At 40.9% G+C, this 27,993-nt stretch overlaps 1 long non-coding RNA gene across 5 annotated transcripts; it reads left to right on the top strand.

Annotated features, from left to right (window-relative positions):
* Positions 1-70: 70 nt before the first annotated feature.
* LOC113586905 (uncharacterized) lies at positions 71-22,435 on the top strand. 5 transcript variants are annotated; one of them, XR_014123864.1, is made up of 9 exons: positions 71-254; positions 8,480-8,634; positions 8,884-8,948; positions 10,484-10,652; positions 12,636-17,950; positions 19,243-19,512; positions 20,113-20,157; positions 21,503-21,601; positions 21,691-22,435. It is a non-coding gene; the product is annotated as an uncharacterized LOC113586905 (long non-coding RNA). The 5 variants fall into 5 exon arrangements; XR_014123865.1 differs by lacking the exon at positions 71-254 and adding an exon at positions 263-810; XR_003411670.3 differs by lacking the exon at positions 8,480-8,634.
* Positions 22,436-27,993: the final 5,558 nt, after the last annotated feature.

The following is a 27,993-nucleotide window of genomic DNA, read 5'->3' as shown; positions in this document are numbered from 1 at the left end:
TGCGGCCCGTCACGTGCAGTGGGAGGATCCGGTTTGCAGCACACGCCTACACACACCTGTATTGCGTTAGCCCTCGAAAGTTAGACCACCATAAGGTTGTTTCTGCTGTCAATGTATTTCATTTTCTTCTCATTGTTTAATACCATGGAGGTTTGTAGCAGACGCCACAACACTGACGAGGGATAAAAGGACAGAAACACTTATATGTCATGTTTGGGTAGGCCACAGTCCTGTTATTTGCTGCGAGACTGAAGGTATGATGTAAAGTCGGCAGGGATTTTATGTTTTTCATGTTCATAGACAGCCTTTTGGATGTAGCCTAATTTTCAGTAACATGCAATGTTTTGCTTACAGGCAGTTGTATATATTCTTATTTGATGTAAGACCTCAGAGAGTTTGAGGCATATTCATACATTTTTCATTGAGGATACACACAAGACACGATTTTATTGTAAAAATAATGCATTTAAAATCCTGTTATATTTGGGTTTAAGTTAAGCTGAGTCAGATGCAAACCATACAATATCTGCAGTCAAGAATGCAGTGGAGAATGCACAATCTCCAAAAAGGTTTGAGTAGAAGTCATGGCTCTCAATCATTTCAAGTTCATTTAAATTCCTCACATACATAAAAGTACAGCTGAGCTGTTGTCATGTGAACCTGTCGCTCTGCTGACACAGCTGAAGAGTGCCTTTTCTGTTTAATGGGCTGCTTTCCAAATGTCAGCCAGGAGGGGTTTCACAGGATCATAACTTCATCTTACAATGACTCAGCAACAAAAGAAATCAAATCACAGGATCATGTTATAAGGTAAACTTGACTTGCTGTAGTGGGGTTATTTTGAGGTATAATCCACTGCTGTCACCACTACTGTAGTCAGTCAGCTGACTGACTGTTCCCGAGTCCTGTATCCTGCGTGTGTGGGCAGATGTTAGCTGGAGACTTTTAGTGTGCATTTATACTGTACATGCACTTGAAACTAGTTTTTGCAAACATGCTTATGAATATGACAAACCAAATTACAGTATGTGCATTTATATTGTTATACACAAAATATCCACACATCGCCACATCAACTGCACATAAAAAGAAAAAAAACTAAAACAGGATATCCATGCTACGTGCCAACAGTAAGCTATGCAGAGACAAACTGGCATTCGTCCTCTGAGTGCATAGATCTAAGTGGATGTGGACTATAGCTACACCTCTAGAGTATGGGTACATAGAAACTGGCAACTCGGTGTATGAACCTGATTTCAGCAGTTACCTAAGTTTAATAATGTGCAGGTAAATTATTCCTAATCGCAGGAATTAATTTATTATGTTGCTATGGTGAAAACCCTGTGAGTGTCATTGCTTAGATCCAGGGTTTTCCACTTTCTCTAGAACTCGGTCTGAGTGAATGTGAGCTTGAGCACTGGCTCATGCGTGAAGCTGGACTGCACTGTTGTGGCCTACTGAATCCACAGTGTTAACAGCACTGGCTCATGCGTGAAGCTGGACTGCACTGTTGTGGCCTACTGAATCCACAGTGTTAACAGCACTGGCTCATGCGTGAAGCTGGACTGCACTGTTGTGGCCTACTGAATCCACAGTGTTAACAGCACTGGCTCAGCCAATGCTTAGAGGCTGTATTTGTGGTCAGGGAGCAAACTTCAACCTCAGAGAATTACGCCTACAGTTTTATATTATTTCATAACATAATTAATAGAATATCAGGGGGTTAACAGCTGTCATTGACCTCTCAAGAATGATGACCAGTTAATAAGGAAGCATTAATTTAGTATTTTTTTTCTCAAATGTGAAAATAGCCTCATTAGCACAGCAGTAGAAGAAAATGCCTGACTCTTCTGTACTGTAGTATGTTTTATAGAGACCATTTGCTGGTTTAAACTTGAATAATACAGCTATTGTTGGATTTGGAAGTTGGCTAACAGCTTTTAACAACAAAATATTGTCCTGAATAGTGAATCACTTTGTTTTACCGAAGCTTCAGAAACATCTGGCAAATCCATCAGAGCTATTACAACCTCTGGTAGCTCTGAACAGGTAAATTCTTGTGATAAAGGGTCTTACAATTGTCCCCATTTTCATACTTGTAGTTATCGTTCCAGGAAAGATACTGTTTTTCCCTCCAAATTGATGATAATCCCACTGTATCTGGTCTCTTTTGGTAGATGTTAATGTTAATAACTCAGCAAAGGGTGTTGGGTTTGGCTGAGTGTTTGGGTGGCACGGTGCATTGTTGTAAATCAGAGTTTTGGCTCGTGTAAACACAGACGCTGCCGATCTTGGCAAGTGGGGAGGGACGTGTGGTGATCCGAGGAATTTGCAAACCCTACTGGTGGAATAAACCATTTAATCTGTGGGGTTTGTGGGAAATGTGCTTAGGAGAACATGGTAGTGTGTCACATGGCCAAAGAGACTTGACTCAGGAGACTGACAGCTGCAGTGAGAGGCTGAATTTATTCTCCTTTTTTCAGCTGTACAACATCAAATAAACTGCAATAATATCTAAAAAACATTTTAAATCACTGCCATATCAATATGGTACACACAGCTGTATATATCTTATGTTAGTTCACATAAAAAGTGAATATAGTCAACAGTAACACTAAGAAATAAATTGCTATTATATCTCTATTTTAGATTCATCAAAGATTCTGCAATCTAAAATTACTCTTTTTGGTACAAATAACTCTACAGACTCTGTTTGCTAAACAGACTCTGTTTGCTGTTTGGTGAATTCTCATCTTTTAAAAACACCTCATTAAACTCAAAAGTTAATTGCCGAGTTTAGTAGGCATGTTCAATCAGGGAAATGGCCAGACTGGACTTTCACCCTCCAGGACCAGGCGTGCGCTTCCAGTATAGACAAAACTGGAAACATGGAAAAGTGGAGTGGGAGCCAAAGCAAAAGCTTTTTAACCAGCCAAACTGTCCTTGGCTTGTAAATGTAGGTTATTTTGGTTAAAGTAGATATGTGTACTAATGATCTTACCACACCCAGAGAACCATGTTGTTAAAAAAGTAGGAGAAGAATACATAGTTATTACGATCACAATATCTTGTAACTGAGATCAATAAATTATTCTTACTGCCAATGCAATGGTGGAGTAGAAACATTGTGACCTGGCTGAAGGCCATTGTAATTCAAAATAATATGAAAAACTGCAGCTCAAAAACCAACACATAGCTGAAGGCATAACATGCATACACACCTGGTTGGTTGTGTGTGTGGAGACACACACACACACACACACACACACACAACTAACTACAAACACTGTCATGTCCCAGAAGGCCACAGGGCTGTTGATCACACCTCCCTATTTATAAACGTCTGGAACACATGGCCTTTCTGTTGATCTGCTGGGGTGGTGCAGTTCTGGCATTATTCCTTCATGTCCACTAGGTGGCAGCAGTGCTATAGGCGAAGGTGGAACTCTATAGGCAATATCCCAAAATCAACATTTTCTTTACATATTATGTGCATATGTTCAAGAAAGAGATTCTATTTCTTAGTGAAACAAACAGGGAGTATGCACACTCTGGAATGACACTTGATAGTTATGGTCATATTGACTGATCTGAGTCAGCACAATTTAAATAATTTACATTATAAATCAATTTATTGAATCATTTAATGGTTGCATGTTTAAAAGATGATGGTGTGTGCATGTCATTTGCATTTACAGATTTGGTGCTATAAATCATTTGCTTGTCCCATTAGTCAAAATTAGACATTTATTGATTTAAACTGCAAAGTGCATACAGATATGTAATTCCAAACACACACACACACACACAGAGACCATGTAATTGTTGAGATTTAGCAGGCATACTATGCATGCAGGGAAATCCTTCACTTCTGATTTTGTAAAGCACTTGTTTAAAACCACTGCAGGGTTTTGGCAAAGCTTGGAAAAATATAGAGACAGGACAAACCGAGGGAGAAAGAGAGTGAGAGGAAGGTTAGAATTCCTGAGGTATAAATGTGGAAATGATTATGCTAGAGTTAGGTGTTTTCTCTAGTGGAGTGGAGTGTGCGTGTGTGAGAGAGAAACAGAGAGACTTGGAGGTAGCTGGATGGAGACCGTTTTTGATTTAGAATGTACGTGTAGCATCTTGGTGGAAAATACTAGCAATATATACTAGTATACAGGTGTGTCAGAACTGAAGCAGAAGCTGACCTGTAAAGCAATCGAGCATCTACAAGAAGTCTGTTTAATCACAGAGCTACTACAGGGCAAAGCTGTGTGATCCACAATGGCTGGGCAGTTGGGCAGTAAGGTTTAACGACAACAGTGACATAAATACAACAGCATTTAGGACAGTTACAAACCTTTGGAAGGTCTATTAAATGAGATGGCAATGCTTGGTCTTCAGCAATGAAATTTTGTTGAAATCCAAAATCTCTGTCAATAGTCTTTCAAATAACAGAACCAATAAACTGTTTAGTCAGCCAGTGAGTATAGTTGACCTGTGACTAACTCTGAGCCAGTTAACAGCTAAAAACAGTGCATCTTGCTCCTGACAATGTGATTTTACCTTTAAGTCTAACTGGCTTTCGTAACCACGCTACTTGCCTTCTAATGCATCTTGGTAAATTGTCATTAACCACTTTCTGCCAAAACCAATTAATTTCCTATTTTCATTTAGGTTTTACCTCATTCTTATGATCTTGTTTGGGTAGGCCAGCTACACAGGCAGTCTGGAACACACGCATATGTCAGTGGTGGAAGGGTGAAAAGGACCCATTACCCCACAGGTTTGGTTTAGTGTGTAATGTGTGCATTAGAGACTGTATGAGCTATTAATGTTTTCCGAGGACTGTTCCGGCTGACAAGGTGTTATAGTGTTTGGCTTAATTCAAAAGAATTTGTAGTTTACACAGACCTGGCTCCAGCATTAATCCCGAACATGGATTCTGGATAAGTGAATGATGTTTTTGGTGATTGGCCTGCATAGTTTAAGAGTCTCTGTGCTGTAAATCTACTTTAGTCTCACAGAATGTCTCTGTGCTGTAACTCTACTTTAGTCTCAGATGGCGTGTTTGTGCTGTAACTCTAATTTAGTCTCAGATGGTGTCTCTGTTCTGTAACTCTAGTATAGCTTCAGATAGTGTCTCTGTGTTGTTACTGTAGTTTGGCCTAGATGGTTTATATATTTATTTTCTGCTGCTTGCCAATTTATAATCCAAAACTCTTTGAACACATCTATGTAAACCAAGTCTATATAAATGTGACGTGTGCAAAATGCGTTGTAAATTAATAGCAAAGATTGCATATAACAGTACTGTGTGTTTACTTGCTAACAGCATTATTAAAGGACAACACGATATCACATTTTTTGTAAATTTTGTCATGTATGAATGCGATGGATTAGGACATTGGGGAAATAGGCTACAAGTAGGGAAGTACATGTTGCAAGCTTTGTGGTAAAAAATTAATCCCACAGTGTTTTGTACCTATATGACGGTAAAAAAAAAACAACCATTGAGTGTCTCAGAATGGTGTTGTCAAACATAATGCTAAACACCAAGTCTGTGCAGAGCCCACACAGCTTTGCTTTACGTGTGTGTGTTTGTGTGTGTGTGTGTCTGAACTACACCCTGATAGGACCACAGGAGAATGTGAAACATTTTACTGTGTTCTTACTGCATGTGTGTATTTTAACATGTGTGTGCATGTGTGAATGCTACAAATATTATTTGTTATTCTGATCAAGGACTAAAACCTAGACAGCTGGCTAACAGAGGAGGGTGAAGATGTGAGTCCTCAAACTTGTGTGTATGCACACTGAATGCAGTAATAGATTTGTTTGTTTGTTTTTGCTGTTTAGAGAGCTAAACACACACACACACACACGAATGACCCTTAGAACATTACATCATGAAAGTACTGTAAATTGGACATTAATTAATGAATGAATGCATGTCTGTGTTTTACTGTTTTAAACCTTGCCATAGGTACACAGTAAAAAGCCCTGAACTCTGTTAGAATAGACATGTTAGAATAGTGCCACAGATGGAAGCTGTGGCTTAAAAAAAGAACATTAAAAATATAAGAATGAGGAAGGTGAAACAGTTTTGGCCGGCTATTGAATATGCGAGCTTGATTAAGGGGCACATCCTTGTCTTAAAAAATAAAAATAAAAAATTTTCATAATGACTAATGAGAAGTAGAGATAGCGATCTGGTTTCTAGTTTCAGAGTCAAACACACAGGGAAGACTCTGGAGAAACAGGCAGCTGAGTGACAACCACTGAGGCTGTTCACTGAACACAATAATAGTGTGCGTGTCAGCATGAGGATTCTAACACACGCACACTTAGACAGTCTAATTACCTCATTAAATCAGAATGGTAACTGCAGACCAAGTGAGCATCAGACTATGGCTGAAAGAATAGTGTGTGTGTGTGTACACATGTTTATATATCTCTGTGGGGACCAAATGAGAGAACCAGCAGATCATGTGTACCAATGTTTGTTTGTTTTTTGTAAACACAGGAGCTTTCATTTGAAAAATTAAGAGACAAACAATGTACTGTTTAGTAAGTGATTTGAAGGTTAGTGTTATGGCGGGGGCGGAGCTTTTATTTGGGTGCAGGTGAGTGTTGCATTTGTATGGCTGTATTAGGGTACAGCCTACAAAAATTGCATAAAGCCTGCATTTAACCAAATCTGCAAAAGTGTAACACCAGTAAAAAAAAAAAAAAGTAAATAGATAACAATAAATTGGCAGTACTTTGTAAAAAGTAACAACAATGAGGATATATGATTATTAACATATTTTGTTTTTATGGTTCAAACAAAACTGTGATAATAAGCAGTAGTTGGGCGTATTTAATGTATAAGATGTATTTTGAATGTCTCTTGAAAATGTGCTGCATGACTATATGGAAACGGCCTATTTAGTTTGGGCAGAGTAGTGGAATCTTTGGAAGGAGTATGTTCACAGATGTCTGTACTTTTAACAAGCAAGTGTAGAAATGAAAATTACCAGAAATTGTGTATAACTTGTTTCTTCAACGTGATAAAATGGTATAGTTTTACAGCTACAGTTTTCTGGAGGCTTCCCTGCATAGTTGGTCAAAGCTTGGCTATAGGTGTGAGTGTGTGTGTAGCATTAAGTTGCTATGGTAATCATTATTTAATGTGTTTTGTGTGAGTTTGGTACACACTATGTTGAAGCTTTTGCGTAGCTTTGTGCATAGAAAGGACAAATGGTTGAACTAAAGTGTACAGTGAAAGATGACGGTGTGCGTTAGGGTTGAGCGATATCGCCTTTTTCGTACCGTCTTCGAATAATCTCGTGGTATACGGTATTACCGCGAGTTGTGGGGGATTAACACGTTCAGAAAACAAGCGACGTATGTTTTTAATTAAAAGATAAATCAGAACATTACAAATGTTACTTATTTTGCACTGCACAATATGGCAATATATATTTAAACACACCCAGCCTTTACTATTTAGCCCTTATTTTTAATAGATTTAATCTCTCGCTGGACAGTAAAAACAGACAAAAAAAAAAAAAAAAAACCACAAAACTTCAGGCTTTAAAATAATTTAACTTGAGAATTTAAGACGTGAACACAAAGCAGTTCAATGCTGTTTTACTAGCATATTGAAACTGTCTTATTTATGGCGTGTTAAAGCAACGGCAAGAAAATCCAGCTACCATTTTCTCAACAAAAATGTTAATGAATAGCTGTCTGCAGTCGGCAGCAGTACGTGTGGTACAATTTGTCTAACCTTGTACAAGAATTTTTAGAAAAGTATTTCCTTCCACGTAGCTTGTACTGGCAATCAAGTGTTTGGATCAGGGCTTTAAATGAAGGTTTAGTGAGATCTTGTAACTGTACCTTATATATTTTGCCGTTAACGTTTTGGCTTTGTCAGAAGTGACCATGCGGCTTTTTGAGGTCGACGGCACTTGTGAAGTGATTAAAAGGTGTTTCCCTCCTTACCTGCGACTGTTTTTAGACAGGTTTCTTCAAGGCTTGCGGGTTCTCCCTTTTATTTGGAACAATTCCAAAATGCTGTCGAATTGGAGCCGTAGCATTAGCTTGCTTGCCCTCATCGCTGGCCATGTTGGTTCCCCCTCTCTCTGTATGAGCTCAACAACCAGTGAGCCCCTCAGTCACCAACACTGACCTCCGTCCCGTCCCTGAACATCCTATTGTCTGTTTATAAGACGTAAAACAGACATTTTGATGTCGCCAATTTTGAAGTCCCGTCACTAAATGTTTGTTTAACCGTCACCGTTTTCAAATATCGGGGTATACCGCATTACCTTCTTATCGCCCAACACTAATGTGTGCTCCAATGCCATTAATTGTACAATACAACACCACGTTAGTAGGGTGAGTGGCATGTGTTATATCTCTCTCTCTCTCTCTCTTTCCAGGCATGCCATTGGGATGTCTTGGCAGATATTAGTCATTCACTTACACATCCTGTCAATCATTACAGACCCCTGTGTGTGTGTGAGAGAGAGAGAATGGAAAGGGTGTGCGAGATTATTCCGAAGTTGAGATCAAGAATAAAGCTGAGCACTTCCTGGCATGCCCCCTGGACCCCTGCCAATCAATCATCATAGGATTTATGCCCTCTCAACACCCCATAAGGTGTGTGTGTGTGTGTGTGTGTGTGTGTGTGTGTGTGTGTGTGTGTGTGTGTGTGTGTGTGTGTGTGTGTGTGTGTGTGTGTGTGTGTGTGTGTGTGTGTGTGTGTGTGTGTGTGGGAGAGCGAGCATAAGCATAGGGGGGTGTGCACTCTTTGTAAATTTGAATGAGTGTGTATTTATGCTTGAGTGTGAATATATATGTGTGACTAAGTTTGTTTGCTTCTTCTTGTGCACTTGTGTATATATACAGGGGTGTTGGTGTGTGAGCGCGGGAGCAAAGCAGACCCTTGATCAGTGTTTTATGGTGATGGAAAGGTTAGTGTGTCTTTAATGCACATAACCGAATGAGTGCTGCTTTGATGTGTCTGCAATTAGAGTTCCCCCCCTCTGCGTCTTTCTCTCTCTCGCTCTCTCCCTCACAGACACATGCGCGCACGCGCACACACACACACACACACACACACACACTTACATACATTCCATGTGGTTCACCATATGCATTCTTTTAATGGTGGCAATGTAGTTCCAGAGTGCCTTATGCAGTTATAATATATATTGACTCTTATTTGAACTTAGTGTTGGCACACTGTATCACTTTATACATAAATGTGTTTTGTTCATTGAAGAGCAAAGGTGCTAAAAACACTATACAACTATATTCAGCCACAAAGCAACATGTTCTTGAGCCTGGGGCAAGAAAAACAAAACAAAAGAGAACACCTTAAACAAACCAAAAAGCATAGAAAAACCCAAACTCCTTAAAGATCTGAAGAGAAAGACTCAAAAAATAGAGATGCCAGAATGTGCGCGCGTGTGCGTACACGTGCGCGCGTGTATGTGTGGGGGGGTTCGTATTTCACTGCAGACTGCTGTTGCTGACACTCGGGCTGGTAGGACATTAGCCTCCACACCAAACCCAAGCGTTGCCTGGGTCCTCCACACCAAACCCAAGCGTTGCCTGGGTCCTCCACACCAAACCCGAGCGTGGTCTGGGTCCTCCCTGGCACTACAACTGCTCGGCACATGCCTGGAAACTCACTCCATTATTCTCCTCTTTTGATGTCAGGAACAGTGTGTTGTAAGTGGCATTCCACAGCTGTATTTTTGCAGTGAAATTTGGAAAATGTGTTTAAATATGAAATGGGGCTTCATTTTAAATTAGGACCGTGTCAAATGTTTCATTTAATAATTGAAGGCAGTAATTGAAAGGGAGGGATGGGTGGTAGGAGAGGTATCTTATTGTAAACTTTCATACTCAGGTTGGTTATAAGTATGTTTGTCTTGGCTTCACACAAACAAATGACTTTCTTGACTGGTTTATGACATAAAAGGAGGAGTAACTAAGCCAGTTTCTTTCAGAGACTAAATTAATGACAATGGAGTTGTCAATGTTTAGTGTCAGCAAATGTAACATGTGGATCATACTCAGGAAAAAAAAAAATTGTTTTCTTGTGTTGCATTGTTGCTTCATGTGTTAATATTGTTTTTATTGTGTTGAAAACCAAAGTTTTCCACCCGTTATTGTACCAAGTGACATCACTTGGCCATCCATTAAGAGTGGAGGGACATCTGGTTTATCACATCCTGATGCATGAGAGAGAATTATTTCTCTTAGTCACGTCACCTAAACATGCTGAAATAAACTGTGGCGGTGTTCAGGTTAAAGACAGGACATGTTGAACACGTGTAGCGCTTTGGTTAAACTGGCCTGCTGTGCATGTGCTGTGATTGTACCGACCAGTGGGACTGGTCAGAATAATCGGAGCACCATATGACCTTATTCACATAACTTGCAAAATATTTATAAGGCAATCATTAGATTAAACAATTTCACCCTCAACTGAGTTAAGACGGAGCATATGAAGACGGAGAGGAACATCTGGAAGTCCTTTACGTCTGATGTGTGGCGGCGGAGGGCCCAGCTCCTAGGAGCGGGAAGGAGACGACGAGGAGAGGGCTCAGAAAGGACCAGGTGAAGAACACCAGGGCAAGAAACGAAAACCGGAGGGCGATCCAGAGGTGAGGGAGACGGAGAGAACGTGCCAGCACCTCTTTGTGTGGTTTATGTCCTTGTGTTGGCATGTAGAGATCGTTAACAGTGTGGAAATCTCCTCCGTTCATCTGTCATCTCCAGACGCCACACACACACACTTTACCATCTCTGTGATTAAAGAAGACGTTTGCCGAAGTAGATGAAGGTGTGCAGAGGTGCAGATGGCTGTCTCTCATCCTCTGTCTCATCCTCTGTCTCATCCTCTGTCTCATCCTCTGTCTCATCCTCTGTCTCATCCTCTGTCTCATCCTCTGTCTCATCCTCTGTCTCATCCTCTGTCTCTTTTGTAATGTCCTTTTCTATTGTTCCACTTTTCCCATCATGTACTGTGTCTTGTCTTGCTCTCACATAAGTGATGACCTGCTGCTGCTGAGTGTCTCTGTGCAAGTTGTGTTGTATGAATTGTATGACTTGTGTATTGTATGAGTGTCTCTGAGTTGTGTGTTGTGGGAGCTGTATGTTTCTGTATGAGTATCTGTGCAAGTTTGTTTCTGTACATGTATGAGTTCCTCTGTATGAGTTATGAGTGTTCAAGTTGTGTGTTGTAATGGTGTGTGAAGAAGTAGTGTGTTGCATGAGTTGTATGCATGTCTCTTTAGGAGTTGTGTTTTGTATGAGTGACTGTGTCAATTGTGTCTGTATGAACTGTGTGTTGTATGAATTGTACGTGTGCCTTTATAAGAGTTGTGTGAGTGTAAGTGTGTGTTGTATGAGTGTCTCTCTAACAGTTGTGTGTTGTTAAGTGGAGCATATTGTTCTGGACCTTTCTTAACATTATCAGCTTTCGCTGCAGATAATCACGTTTAGATCAATCACGGAGTGCTGAGCAGACACTTAAAGCTAACATTTACACATGTTCATCAGCACAGCCTCTCACAGGGGGATGATCAGGCCAGAATGGGGTTCTGTTTCAGTATGTATGCAGACCTGTTGGTGACGCATGCTGGAATTCATCGCAGCCCTAAAATGCAAAAGAGAAAAAGCAGTTTGAACATTTTCCAAATGGTTTCCAATATCAAAACAGTTTCCAGAATCCTTTTATCCACATAAAATCATGCTAAACTTAAATATTAAAGCAAACTTAAAATGTTTAAATCTAATAAAAGTAAATCCTTTATTAGACATGTGATTACTTCACTGGAGTATGGTTGTCTTTATTGAGTAAACTAACGTGAGAGAATAAATCTCACTGAAATTACATAGTAACTGTCAGATTCTAATCATGTGGGTTCAGACACCCTAAAACACCCAGGCCCTAAACTATCATTTCTTTCTATATATCCATGATCAGTGGTCAGTATAGACCACTGACTGCTTGCCTTTGGCCACTGTCCAGTGCAAATCTTCCCAGCACTGCAGCAGACGACCTTTCACGCGCTGAGGTCAGCAGTCTCTCTGCCACCCGCTGTTCCCTGAGAACCCAGTGCAGCTGCTGGGCTGTCTTAGTGGTGCCTGCCTACAGGGTCAGAGTCAGGGCACTGCGCTTTTTTTATGCTGATCTGTGACCAGCCTAACCTTCCTCCGTCCTGACAGGAAGCACGGTCCGGCTCCATGATTGTGAATTCTTCACATCATTTCAAGGTGGTTTAAACTAGAATAAATGTGATTTAATTTACTCCCACAGTGTCTACACTGCAGGTGTTTTGCAGGGGTGTGAGACTGGCAACTGAGTAGGTGATCAGTTTCTTTACTTTTCGTACTAGGAGATGGGATAGTCTACATTACAGAAAACAATGGCTCTCAAAACACACACACAAACACAATTAGCATATGATCAACAGATGTGACTTTTTGCTTCAATGTAATTCTTGCTAGTGACATAAAAGACTAACATTCAGTGTTGCTAATTAGGTCTTTTTATTGGTATTGTAATATTGCATCGTTATTGATTAATCGCAGTCCAGATATATTTGGAATTTTTTTTTTTTCTCCATGTTTGTACAAAATAGGTGAGGAAATGTGAGGGGCCAGTGCTTGCAGGTGGCCAGACAGACTCATCACCACGGCAACATCTCAGACGACAACCATTACCACAGCAACAGTGGCTTTGATCTTCTGGAGCCCTGTGAAAGCAACCTTTAACCTGGCAGTAATAAAAACCCACTCACACACACAATGTGTGTGTGTGTGTGTGTGTGTGTGTGTGTGTGTGTGTGTGTGTGTGTGTGTGTGTGTGTGTGTGTGTGTGTGTGTGTGTGTGTGTGTCACAGAGCCAATATAAGAACAGAGGATGACTCATTGTCAGTATCTTAAATTCTTTTAGCTCATGATGGGTGTCTGTGGGTGACATAATTTCATGTGTTATGCCAGTCTGTCTTCATTTATCTTAAGACCTATAAACCATGAAGCTGGAAGAAGCCAGTGCAAGAATATGCAGTGGCCATTGCAGGGACTGCATGATGCAGGATTGCAGGGACTTGATTGTTCTGAACCTCACCCTGCATCTAAGACACAGCACTGAGCATTCTTTTCAGTAGACATTTATCCACTCTGTTAATCTCTATCTCTCTCTAACACACACACATTCGCTCTATCTCGCTTGCTCTCTCGCTCTCTCTCTCACACACACACACACACACACACTGTATGCCGCTTGTGAACTGATAACCTATTTGACATTTAATTCACTGAGGGGTGTATCCTGAGTTAATAACTCTTCGAATGCTTTCTCTTCTTTTCATTTACTTTAATCTCTCCCTTTCATTTCTATTTTAAATGTTCATTACGCTCTTATCTTGCCTTGACTGTCTTCTCCTTGAACAGTTGAAGGAAGAGTGGGAGGGCTTGGGTGTTTTGTGTCTAAACCATACTGATCCGTAGAAATGAGCAAATTTAATGAACCTCGACTAAAACCTGTGAAGGAAATGGCCTTGTGTGTGGCAGGCCAGACCAAGCCCTGACTGTGTGAAGAAGTGTGTGTGTGTGTGTGTGTGGCATCACTCACCCTATTTTAGTCTGAGCAGACCCATGTTGGTAATGGGACAGCAGTAGGTGCACCATTGTGGAAGTGAATGGTGCACATGCCTGTCACATGCACACGCATTTCACACACATGCCTGTTGCATGCTCATGCATTTTACACACACTTCTCACATGCACACACATTTTACACACATGCCTGTTGCATGCTCATGCATCTTACACACACTTCTCACATGCACACACATTTTACACACATGCCTGTTGCATGCTCATGCATTTTACACACACTTCTCACATGCACACACATTTTACACACATGCCTGTTGCATGCTCATGCATTTTACACACACCCCTCCTGTGTGCACACGCATAATGCACACAAACACCTGTTGCACCCAAGCATTTTACACACACACACGCCTGTCACTTGCACACACATTTCGTACAAACACGCCTCACATCCAGAAACATTTTATACACATGCATGGTACATGTGGGATGTGCCACTCCCGATCTCTAACCCCCATGTTCCAACCAAATTCATGCACATCAGGGGGTGTTTGGAACCCTGACCTCAACATGCGCGCGCGCGCGCACACACACACGCACACACATTCTCTGGTCTTAGCCTGGTCGTGCTAAGTAGTAGTTGTAATAGTAGTTTATTTTGGTCTTTACATTTATATTGCAAATTTATTAATACACATAGAAATATATAATCAACAATAATGCTTGGATTATTTTTTAAAAATCAGACATTTTAATATTTGTTTTTATGATATCACATTAAATGTATTTTTCAATGCAGACTGTGATTCTTCCCTCTTCCTCCTATTTTGCGTGCACAGTAGTCCGGTCTCTCCCAGCAGGAGTTTTTTAGCTGAGAGATCTGGCTGACCAGCTGAGGCTGGTGTGACTTCAATTTGCCCTAACAGAAAACACAGGGGAAGACATGGGAATGTCATTGGACAATTAGTCCATGAAGAACAACAAACGCTGTCAGGACTTTCTCTCCCAATGCAAAGGACACATGGGGAGAATAGCTCCAAACAGGACAAGGAATCCCGATTACTGTAGCAGGGAAGCTGTTCCACTACTCCAGATGGAAAATGGTGTGTAATGGACTTCTCCAGAGGAAATGTAATTTTATTTATTTTATTTTTTTTTCTGGACATACATTACCAACAGTGAATTTTAAACAGAGTCTGTGAATCTCATCACACTTCTGAAATCACTCTCTGGTTGTCGCTGGTTCTGGCAGTTTGCAAAGAGAATGTGAGAGGTTGAGAGATACGTGGTGTAGACTAGGGCAGGAAGACTGTGTGGCTTTGGTCTTGGTTCTTGATTTAATTTGGTGGATCTAACACAAAGCTCTGTGCCGTCCCTCTGACAAGAATGCTGACTAGGAAATCTCAAAATTCCACCTGTTTACACCCATGGATCTGTAACCCTAGCAGATACAAAAGCACTGCGTTCTGGTAAGACAGTAAGCGCTCAATGTATTCTGCCTCTAAGTGAACCCGTGTTGGGAGTGCGATATAACTCAGCTCCACCCACAGCTTTTTCTATCAATGCAAAGCATGTTGGCCTGTCTGTCTTCACTGGTGTGACAAAAAGCATCTTGGCCTGTCTGTGTTCACTGGTGTGTGGTAAAGCATCTTGGCCTGTCTGTCTTCACTGGTGTATTGTGCCATACTCTCACTCTCATAGCTCTGTGGCTGTCAGCACGGTCAGCAGCCAAAGCCTCACTAGTGAGTCAGACACAGCCAGGTATAGTGTGAGCTGAGGCCTGATTGTGAACTCAATGGAGCACATATTCTAAGCTAAAGTTCTTTCAGTGACTCCTAAGCTCTATCCATTCCCCTAAAGCCATATCAATAGCTGGGTTTACACCAATGGTCTGATATTGTTCTGAATTAGAATGTGAATTGTAAAGATCTAATCATGATGAGACTTTTCGTTTAGTCATGGTCTGATTAGGGTCTTAGTCAACCTAAGGTTAACTCTTTTAAAACATTACATTTCTGTCCGATATTAGCTGAATTATTTGGAGATGTAAATGTTTGCAGTTTGCAACATTTGCCCCACTTTCTGCAATGTAAATCCTGTTCTAAAAGCTGTGATATTCTTTTGTGAAATATCAACAAAAGAAGGGCTGAGTGCAGTAATTGTAATGGGCCCCTACTGTGGCAAGAGGTGCCCACTGGGAACAGTGCATTATTGTTAAAGGAAAGCTCTGTCATATCAAAGCTCATACGAACGAGTAACATCGGAATATTTTTAAAGAATTCTTGGGAATTGCAACAAGTATGAGCAATTTCCATTGCATTTTATACAAATGAACTTGTCCCATGTACCATCCTTCAAGTTTTAGGCCATTTTGATGGGTATATTTTACACACGCGCGCACACACACGCACGCACGCGCGCGCACACACACACACACACACACACACGCACACTGAATGGTCACTTTACCAATTCAGCAATTCATAGTGCCACACATTCCACGAGGTGTTGACATAATTCCGCAGGAACCTTAGCCCAGTTGGGCAGTTTCCGCAAATTAGATGGAGGTACCAAAAGGTACTGGAGGGGCTGCTCTGAACGTCCCAGAGTTGTTTTGTAGGATTAAGATCTGGGGATGTGAAGGCCAAAGAAAACTTTGTCATGTTCCTGGAACCAATCCCTGACTATACAACCCAACGTCCTGCTGAACGCATCCTCCTGCAACAGGGTAATCTGTTACTAGTTAGGAATAAACTTGGTCAGCCACAATGCTTGCAAAAACTACTGTTCAAACATCAGTCCACAGGTATCAGAGCACTCTGAGTGTTACACCAAATCAGGATTCATCTGACTAGACGCTGTTTTTCCACTGCTTAGTGATCCAATTTTGCGATTTTCTTCCCTACTGGAGACTTTCTGTTTACCTTAGACAGCAAGTTCGCTCAAACTGGTTGTCTGCTGTTATAGCCCATCCATGCTAAGGAACAATGATTGTGTGTTCCGACACAAGCACCAGTGTTCAGAGCATCAGTGCTGAACATGTCCGTTTCTTGCCAAGTTGAAGGAACGTCTCCTTTTACTGGATGTTCCTGGATGTTCTCATGTTTAAAGTGTTTATAATATAAACTTTATTTTTATATATATATATATATATATATATATATAATTCCTACAGCTCTATAACATATACCTTCATAACTATTAGTTTTTGTCTTGATGAATTGATACAGTTGAGCTGTTGTCAATTTCTACCTCCTCGGTTATAGTTGCTAACCCAGGCAAACTGTGACACAGCCACTGATTTAAAATGGTGAAATTATTTAATAAAATACAGACAATAATTGTTCTCTATGGTCTGTATTGTATAATATAGTCAGTATAATTAGTGGAAATCTGTAATCCAAAATATATGAGAAGAACCTGTAGTAGTATTAATGCTTCTATTTTTAAACATTTGTGTGTGGTGTGCCACAGTAATGGCTAATTTTGGAGATACTGTTCAGGTCCAGTAGTACCACGCCAGTGAAGCATGCGATGTGAAAGGTAATCACCTGTGAAAAGATGTGGGCAGTTTCTGTGTATTTTGCTGAGTAGATAAATATATAAACATGAAATAATGTAACAAAATTTAGGATATAAACCTAGGATATAAACTGGATTACAAATTCAGTCCTATTAGTAATTACTAAAACAGCACCATATGTACTGTCAGAGTACATGGAATGCTTTGGGGGAGGTAGGTCAAATTTTCTCAGTTTTCCATTTACTCTAAATATAGTCTGTCAGCCCAGACAGGTTTTATTAGTTTTGCACCAGAGCTACAAGGCTAATGTAGCTATCAAGTATTAGAAGTTGTTTCACCCAAAGTCTTTCTTAAATACATGCCCAAGTCTTCATTTGCTTGTTTCAATTAACATTAAGTTACATGATATCATTAGTTAAACAAACAAATTTTGATTAAAGTCCAAATTTACAAATTTAAGTTCAAAGCATTGCTGTGATACCATCTACATAAGAGTCAGTACAGTTTTACCTTTGAAAGGAGAAAGTGATTCTGGTTATCCAAGATGGCTGGTCCTGTATTGTTAACAGAGGTCACGTTGTGTAGATTTATTTATTAAAGATTACAGTAAGACATACTGTGTCATAAACCACATCACTGAGTCTGTGGTGTATTATTTAAGAACTGACTGCAGTGAATCCAGTATGAGAAAATCACTGTTCACAGAAAAGGTATTGGGTAAAATAGCTTACGGTACTTGCTAACAACATTCGCCTTGATACTCCAGTGCCGAATGATTAGGGAACACTGGACACTCAACTTGTCTTGACTGTAAGTGTGACCTTGTTTTTTTGCCAAACCACTGGTTTATTTCTAACCCAATTAAATGTAGTCAAGTATCTGTAACCATAGATTCAATTAAAGAAAAAAAAAAAACACACACACATACTTTCCCTCTCTGAAATATAATGACTTTGTGGTACACCACATTGTCTGGAGTCTTTTGTGCTTGTGGTTAAGTGACTTATGAGTGACTTTGTGTGTTTGTGTGTGTGTTAAAGCCTGTATTATGTAAGGGGAAAAGGGCTTGGACCTAATGATCTCCAGAGATAATTTTGTTTGTACAAAAAACTCACACAGCAGTCACCATGAGGTTCTAGTCATTTGTCTGTGTGTGAGAGAGAGAGACAGCGAGTGTGTGTGTGTGTGTGTGTGTGTGTGTGTGTGAGAGAGAGAGAGAGAGAGAGAGGCAGAGTGTGTGTGTGAGAGAGAGAGAGGCAGAGTGTGTGTGTGTGTGTGAGAGAGAGAGAGGCAGAGTGTGTGTGTGTGTGTGAGAGAGAGGCAGAGTGTGTGTGTGTGTGAGAGAGAGAGGGAGAACATATGTAAGCTTCTATTTGAAGTTGAGGGTGATTAATTATGTCTCTGCCCTTTTCACAGCAAACTCTTCAAAGTGGGATCACAATATATTACTGGTGTGTGTGTGTGTTCATGTTTCGTGTGTGTGTGTGTTCATGTTTCATGTGTGTGTTTTATTTGTTTCTGCACTACAAATGTTTCTTTAAAGCACATCACACTTGTCTTCTGATCATAATGGGTGTTCTCTATAGTCTGGATTTTCATCTGCATACCGAATGTATTTTCTGTAGACATAAGTGTGTTTGTGTTTACTGAAAACAAATGCCTTATCAGATTTCTGGAAAAGCAGCTGATTCTGATTCCCCACACATTCCCTCCTCTCCCCACAAATCCACTCTCTTGCCCCTCTGCTCTTTCCATCTCTTTTTCTCTCTCTTGCTCTCCGAGGAGTGGCAGTGAGGGATTCAGCTTGGAGGTGACGTGGAGAGAGCGAGAGAGAGTCAGAGAGCACCTCTTCGCCTGCTTTTGATTTTTAATTCCTCTTTTTCTCTCTCTCTGATTGGTGTTTTTATTCCCGGTACGTTGCCATCGGTGACGGGCACAGTTCTGATTCAGGGCTGATTAAAGGTCAATGTGTGCGTGTGCGTGCGTGTGTGTAATCACAAACGCATGTGTTTGGGTGAGAATGCGTGTGATTGGTATCGATGCTCTCTAACATGCGGGACAGACAGATGTGAGTAGTAGTGCGTTCCTTTCTTCTTTTCAAGGGAGAGTGGTTCAGTAAGTGAAACCTACACACCATAAACCAGTGCGTGGCAATACCTGGCCCACCTGCAGTTTGGAGACTCCCTTGGTGCTCTTGGGTTCTGGGTCTGTAGCACACTGCAAGTGACTGGGGGTGACCTGACTACCTCTGCCAGCCTACGGAGAGAGACCCTCGCATGAGTGCAGGCCTCATGCAGAATCTCTGCAGCAGGGACCGGGTACAGCACAGCAACAGCAACCTCCACTGCACTCCGGCCTACTTGCGCACATGGGTAAATATAGTAATGTTTTGTTGCATGAAATAAATACAAAAATGATTATATCTGTCTAATGAAAAACAGGGAGTTGCACTGATTGTTTCAAAGTTTTAGAATAATTTTCTCATTGTCAACCAAGCAAATGCATCCAGAGTACTTTTAGGGAATGCTGAAGATTATGGAGCCATGTAGTCAGATTTCTTCACAAAAATGGAATTTGTAATGTTATTGCCTGTCCTAATTCAGGGAAGTGCAGTAGCCAAAAGTTCATTTGATTTGTAAAATAGGCTAATCAAGTTGAACCGAATAGCTGTGTTTCTGTACTGTTTTAGTGCCATCTCTAACACAAAATCCATAAATGCTTTATATAACTTATCAAAACCTGAGCTAAGAGAATTTTTAAAAAATGATCAAATAGCCCCCACCCCCAAGCAGGAGCCCAATGGGTTAAAAACAGACTTAAAGTTCTCTGTATCTGAAGCTCAAAACATCACACAACTCTCACCCTCACATTCTCTCTCTCTCTGATCTCTCTGTCTCTCTTTCTCTGATCTCTCTCTTTCTCTCTCTCTGTCTCTCTGGGAAAAACAATGTGTGTGGTTCTTTTTCCAACAGTGGGTGTGCCAGCACGTGTTTTCCTTGGGTGGAACCTTGCCCCATGTGAGTCAGTCTCTCTCTCTCTCTCTCTCTATTACTCTCTCTCTCTCTCTCTCTCTCTCTCTCTCTATTACTCTCTATCTCTCTCTCTCTCTCTCTATTACTCTCTATCTCTCTTCTCTCTATCTCTCCTTCTTATTTTATTTTCATTCATAATGCTTTTTGGCATAACCATCATTTATTTTGCCAAGGCCATGAAGAATAAACAGAGTAAAACATTTCTCACCTGTAACCTGTAATTACATTTCCTCACACTGTTCTTTTGTGTAATCCCATGATGCATCTGAGGGGTACTCTTAGTTGTTTTGTGTCATGATTCACTCTGGTTCGATCACAGGGGTAACACAGGTTCATGGTAACACACCAATAAGTTCATTGCTTGCATTTCTATTTTTGATCATGATTTTTTAGGCATTCTGATGGTTACCCAATAAAATCATGGCTGCAGACCAGCTCACCTTCACATACAGTACAGAGGAAACTGTAGTTGTTGAGTGGTTTCAATAAGAGAAATATTTTACTAACATGCACAGAGCTTTTGAGTGAAATATTTTTACAAATCATGCTCGAACAGCATATAAAGCTATTCTGCTGTTTTCACTAAGGCCTTTTACAGCCTGACTGACATTCCCTTGTGACCTCATTTTGGTACCCAGATCAGTATAGCTGCCGCTGTGTTACAGGTTTTGTCCTTTATAAGTAAGATGGTGCCTGCTTCCTAGAGATCTGGATCTCTTTTGGAAAATAGTCAATCCGCTGTTTAAAGTGACCACGGGCGCTGCTGTAGTACTGATTAGGCTTTGCTGTAACCCTTGTTCTGTGTGTGGCAGTAAAGTCAGGTCATTAACACAGACCAAACAGTTGAGTTTAGAATTGCTTTAAATTTGGCATTTTGACCGCTCCAGTGCTGTTTCCAGGTCTTGTATAAAGATATGATGCGAATAGTTTTATATCAAAAGTATTTCCACCTGTTACAACATCTATCATGGCAAATTCATGTCAAATTGAATCAAATTTTTTGGAAATCCACAAACTGTGATATTTCTTCCATATTAGACATTATAAATATCATATGCATCTAATATGCAAAGCTTTGATTAAAAATCTGAGATTTGTTTAAGACATCATTAAGAATGCATTATTCATGCATTAATAATAATACTAAATATGACTATGGCTAAAACTGGTCTGTAGAATCTGGTCCATTTCCCGAATAAAGTTTTGTTGTTGTTTAAATAATTTAATACTGTGCTGTTTTGCTTTTGACAAATGTGTATCAAATGTGCCCTTAATTGTCTTTAAGTAAGATAATTATTCCATATGAATCACAGGCATAATTTATTTTTAGATTTGCTGCTGAGATGCAGGAGCATAGTGATCGACTGGACAGACAAACTGGCTGAATGATGGATTGTCTGACCATCCATAAGTGATGCTCAGTACCTCGGTAAGTGATGGTCCAGCAAAACCAATTTTGCCCACCCTAATGAAGAAGAAAATGAAAAGGGAGCAATATCTCTGTCTCCTCTATGACAGGGCGCAGCTAGGTACAGCTCCCCTGGACACGCTCTCAGCTCCCCTGGACACGCTCACAGCTCCCCTGGACACGCTCTCAGCTCCCCTGGTCACGCACACAGCTCCCCTGGACACGCTCACAGCTCCCCTGGACACGCTCTCAGCTCCCCTGGTCACGCACACAGCTCCCCTGGACACGCTCACAGCTCCCCTGGACACGCTCACAGCTCCCCTGGACACGCTCACAGCTCCCCTGGACACGCTCACAGCTCCCCTGGACACGCTCACAGCTCCCCTGGACACGCTCACAGCTCCCCTGGACACGCTCACAGCTCCCCTGGACACGCTCACAGCTCCCCTGGACACACTCACAGCTCCCCTGGACACACTCACAGCTCCCCTGGACACGCTCACAGCTCCCCTGGACACGCTCACAGCTCCCCTGGACACACTCACAGCTCCCCTGGTCACGCACACAGCTCCCCTGGACACACACACAGCTCCCCTGGACACACACACAGCTCCCCTGGACACATACAGTTTGCTGAAGGCACTACTGATAGTATGTTTCAGATTCTTCAAGCTCTCTTAATCTTAATGCATTTCAGTATTTCAGATTGTTTCTTCAACAGCTCATTTTAAATCCTGTCATGAATGTTATTAATTATATGACATGCGATGTGAAACATTAAATACGTGAAACGTATGCAATAAGACGTCTTTTCAGTAAACTCCTCCGTCTGTGATGGCTCCTGAAAGTTTCTAACCCTAACTTTCATCTCGGCGACCTCCTGGAGCATGTCTGGTTTTCACTGTTCCCACTCTGATGCTTTTGACTGTGCTTAGTTGTGAACTACATTACATTGAGCATTTTTTCAATAGCAGGTTTTATGTGAAGATCAAAAATGCAATGATATGTAATGTTTAATGCTGACCTTTCTGGTCTATTTGTGTGGAGTGATGATGATGATTTGTGATATGTATGTCAAAAGGTTTAACCAGTCACACTTCAAACTGCTGATCTGTGAAAATCTGTGCTAAAGGATGTTTACACCTCCCCCAACCCCCCCCATACCTCACCCCAACACACACACACACACACACACACACACACCACAGTAATTATCACTGTCATTAACAGCTGTGATGAATCTGTGGTGCTACAACAACTCTGGGTAGTAGCTGACAGCAGTCAAATGAGAATCAGTGAAATAACACATCTCTATCCAGGTTCTTCCAAAATTTGTCTTACTTTATAATAAACATCTGATGCAAATATAAAAACAGTGACTCAGAGTGACAAGAGACGTGAGTGAGTGAGTCATTCTGCATTCATACACGTAGGAAGAAATAATGCCCTGAGATGGTGGACTTGTCCTGAGGTTACAGCAGAGTGCACCATGTTTAGATGTCATCACAGAGTAGCTATCATGCAGAGGAAAGACCACACACACACACACACACACACACACACACACACACTCACACTCACACTCACACACACAACAATACCCAGAACATTAAGCACAAAGCACCCCGACAACAAAGTGAGGTGTAATGAATGGTGGCTATTGCTGTCTGATTGGGAACGGTAGAGGTTAAAGTTCATAATCTGGTGTTGGTCTTTGTTTGTGTTTGACATGGGAGTTGCATTTTTGATTAATGTTCCTGTTGTGAAAACTCACGCCTAGCATTCTGTACTAATGCTTAGTGGAGTTTTTTATTTTGTAGACCTGCTAAATGATGTGAGCAGCCTCATGGAGGACCTGCACCAAGGCCCAGATTTAACAGATCTGGCACCTAGACCCAGATTTAACAGATCTGGCACCTAGACCCAGATTTAACAGCTTTCTCTCCATGTTCTGTGGCTTGTCATCCTGTGTTTATTTCTCTAGTTCTCACTGACAGAGAAACCCACGTCTGTCTCAAAGGAAAGCAGTCAGAAAGTGTGCGTGCTTTACACCGTACGTCTTTGCACTATGCTAACAGCCTTACCTTCTTTGTGCTGATATAACTTCTTTACTCTAGTGGTTTCTTTTTCTCACTCTTTGTTTTTCTCCTTCTCGCTCCATTTTCCCTTTTTCCCCGAACCTCTATTCGGGTTGTCGCCTCGTTCCACGGTTGCGGTGGGCCGTGCCGGAGAGTGCTGCTCCAGGGTGGAGGTTGGCAGTGGTGGGCTGTGGCAGGCCCGGAGTGCTGGTGCGGAGGTGCGGAGGTCACCCAGCTGCTGGTACCTCTAGGCTCCTGCTGTCGGTCTGACCAGCACAGTCAACTCCCATCAGCACAGACACACACTCACCCCTCCAGCTTGCCACAGCGTTCCAAATATCTGCTGGCGGTTACTGACTTGCCCTGTTCAGTAACACGCCGAGGAATGTTGTGCGTGTGTGTCCCAGCGAGAATCGTCTGATGTTACAAAAGCATATCCTGTTCACCTTTGTCTCCTCCTGCCTGTATTTTCTTTTAGCAAAAATGAGGTCAGCTCAGAACTAGTGTGTCTGATGATCAATCCTGTGGCATGAGATGCTGCACGGAGTAAAACAAAGGTCAGTAAAGATGGACTAAAGAATCAAATAAAAACAGCTTCTCCCCCCCCCCCGGCTGAATGATTGATACATAAATATAGCTCTGGCACTTTCCAGGTTTGCCTGAAATAACCGCAAACACCTCTGTGTGCCTGAATGTCTTTCAGTCTAAAAATATATCTGCTGTTTTTAATGCTCTATATTTCAGAATGTTTTTCCCCAAGAAAAATGAAAGAATGCTTTTGGTATATTCAGCTTGAAATGATCATACACAAATGTGACTGTGAGTGTATTTGAGGATGGCTGTGGTTATTTTGGCTTGTTTTGGTTTCTGGATGGCTGATCGCAGTGAGGTAAACATGTCTGTGTCATTCTTCAGTAATCTGTTCTGTTAGAATCTATTAGTTACAAGCCTGAGATTATAGTAACTCTGTGTGTGTGCAGGCATGTAACTGTGTCACGTACTTGTTCTACAGTGTGCCAGCAGGAAAGGTTCCTATTTCAATGGCTATATTTTTAAAGTGATTTGTCTACGGGATATTTGGAACTGGACCGAATCAGGAGCAAAGCCAAGTAAAAGCAGCTGCTATTAAGACTGATTTTAACCAGTTACTGAGTGAAGGGTTAGATCTAGTCTATATCTGTCTCTGAACTAACTATCTTGTCAGTCTATCTATCTTTCCAAGGCTGTAGTCACAATATATGTGGGGGGACACATGTCCACCCCAATACTGAGATATGCTCCAACGCCCCCTTCAATATTCTGAGGTCCAAAATACGTATATTCCACTCAGTAGCTTTGCGCATTGTTAGGAGCTGTCAGTGTCTCCATCCGTTGATATTATTATTGTAACACCATGCCACCATATCAGCACTGCGGACTAACCAGCGTCAACGTCAATCAATGTCACCCGCAGGAAGAGGTAACGTTAATGTCAATGCATCATTTTACGCTGAAACTGTAATTGTAGAAATATATAATATTTTACTAAAATGTGTCAGTAATTGTATGAATTGGAAACATTTTGTGAAAATGGGCAAATTTCCGAATGCTAAATCAACCATCGCCACTACTGACGTTAGATATCATGGATGGCTATGTTACCTGTAAAGTTAGGCACACATTCCTTCAGCGTTCAACAGTCACGGGTGTATTCAGCTAACGTTAATGTTTTTATATTTCGTTATATTTGTTAAATCCCACGTGAAGTCTCAGTAGTGATGCGTATGAATATGTAGCAGGTTTAATTTATTGCATAGTCATTTAATATCCTTTGTAGCTGTACTTGGTTATGATGAATGGCATTTTTAGCAATTATTTGAAAAATGTAATTAGTCAGCTTTTGTCAGCTTTCATTCGCAGTAAGCGATGTGTAAGAGGAAGGATGGAGATGCCATTCAGCAGTTTTCTGGGCAACCTCGGGAAAGTAAGATACGAGAACGAATACTATTCAGATGATTCAAGTGTGGAACAGAGTCGTGCAAGCGTTGAGCCAGTCTTTCCTGACATAACAATTACCAGTCAGAAAGAAAAACCGGCAGTAATCCATTCCTGAACACCAAGGCAACAACTACCGCTGGTTTACTGATAATATTTCTTTAATATTCACCCTGGCGCATTTGGAGTAAAGAGAGACAAGTAAGATAAGAGGATGCAGACAGGTCAGGGAGAACAGCAGATATGGAGGTGAGTGAGAAAAAGAGTCAACATTTATGGTTAAGACCAAGTAATGACATCACAACAGTTTCATCCTAATGTTAAATTAAGATATTTATAAAATATATCCATTTAATAATAATAGATTAAAAATGAATATAAGCCATAAATAAAGGCCATAATGCTATAATTAAAAAATAAAGTAAGACTAATAAATAGTCCCCCAGTGTGTGTGTGTGTGTGGGGGGGGGGGGGTGTTAATTAATAAAACAATTAAATACATAACAAAAGAAATGAGAGGAGAATAAATGACTGGTGAGCAGCAGAGAAGTTACCAGAGGAGAGGAGAGGAGAGGAGAGGAGGAGAGGAGTCAGGAGGTTGAAACGGGAGCAGAGCAGACCTCCCTGATGCTCACCCAAGTGCGCTTTTAAGTAAACAAAAGCATCAATATCCCCTAAACCTTGGTCACAGTATCTGGACTTGCATACATACATAGATGGCTATGGCTGTGTGTGTGTGTGTGTGTGTGTTGGAAGGGTTATTTGGCACTTTCAGTGGAACTATTTACAGTCGTGTATGTGGGAAAATCTCTAGTACAGAGATTTTTTACAGAAAACATTTGACATTTTCTTAGTTACTATAAGCAGCAGTCATGTGGGATCATCCAAGTCTTCTGCACCGTCACTGGGTTCTTGATGTTCAGCTTCCAACGCTGGAAAAAAAAAAAGTCCAGACCAACGCTAGCTACATATCATTTTACCAAATATGAATTACAGTAGCTATAAATATATGTCATGAAGTGTAAGTATCCTGGTGTCATAGACATCTAGCTAGCATGACAAATCTAGCATATTGACCAGGAGGCTAGGGTCACCTAGATATTTAAATAGACAGCTAGCTATCCCTGTTTGTCAACAACTGGTCTTGTTATTCATCTGGCCAGCTATTTGATTTTTTTAAAAAAACCTATTGATTTGAAAAAGAGCTAGTAATTATTCTCTGACTTGTTCTGAAAAACGCTGACCGAATATAACCAAACAGTTTTCAATTTCTGTTTTATGCTTTACATTATGACTCATGGCAGTGGAAGAACAAGGTTTTAGCAGATTTTATTTTGTCTTGACCCAGTAATGTGACTAAATTTTAATAAACAAATCTTACCTAGCGCAGCTTTAAATGACTTTCTTTAAATAATAGTGCTGCTGTCTTCCACAACCTCTGACTGGCCTCCCATGAACTACATTCCCCATAATCCTCCTGTCCATTCCTTATCCTCTGATTATTAGTTGCACCTGTGTCCTGTTGTCTCCCTTATCCTTTCCTATATGTTTGTCATTGTGAAGTCTTGTTTGCTTTGTCTTGCATTACTAAGCTGTTCCTGTGTGTTTTCTTACCTTTTTGTTTTGACTTATACCTGTTTTCCCATTTTACACCTTCTTGCCTTCCCTGTTCATGGTTAGGCTGCCTGGTGTTTTTGCTGTTTTGTTACTGACCTTTGCCTGTCTTTTGACCCAGAGTTTGGATTGCCTTTTGTATATTAAAACCACTGAATTTTACCTGCAAGCAACTCTGTTTCTGTCTCCCGAGCTTGACAGCTGCACTGTGCAGGAGTCATTTGCAAGACTGGGCTCAGTGTGTTTTCATAACATATTGACAGTATTTTACGCTAAAAGTGTCATTTCTGCCACAAATATTAGTACAATAAATGCCAAATTGACTTCCTCACTGGCAGAATTTCTTTAAATACCCCTTTCTCCCCTTTTCTGACTTAAATTTCACCTATGGTTTGCACCATTCAAGTTCCTGTACGTGATGCATACAGTATACCCTGTTATGTTCAAAGCAAAAGTCTTCAAGTCTTTCTATTAAGTGCTAATTACTTTGTTTTTCTTATCGCTTTCCCTCTTTCTCTCTCTCTCTCTGTTTGTTTCTCTGTTTTATAGACAGTATGTTTTTGAAATGCCACTCCAATCATGGGTTTGCTCTGCGTATGCCTCTTACTGAGCTGTTAATTTTGTCTTGGTTCTAAACGTCACATTGAACAGCTCTCCAACGCTCTCAAATGTCAGCAAACAAATGATTACAAAAGACAGACAAGAAATGCATATTTAAGTGAGTGATCACATACTAATTACCCCTTG

Source organism: Electrophorus electricus, chromosome 5 (genome assembly GCF_041902795.1).
Source record: "Electrophorus electricus isolate QZ-2024a chromosome 5, ASM4190279v1, whole genome shotgun sequence".
NCBI lineage: Eukaryota > Metazoa > Chordata > Actinopteri > Gymnotiformes > Gymnotidae > Electrophorus > Electrophorus electricus.
Note: the sequence above shows the minus strand (reverse complement) of the source record. Positions and strands in the feature narration are given on the sequence as shown.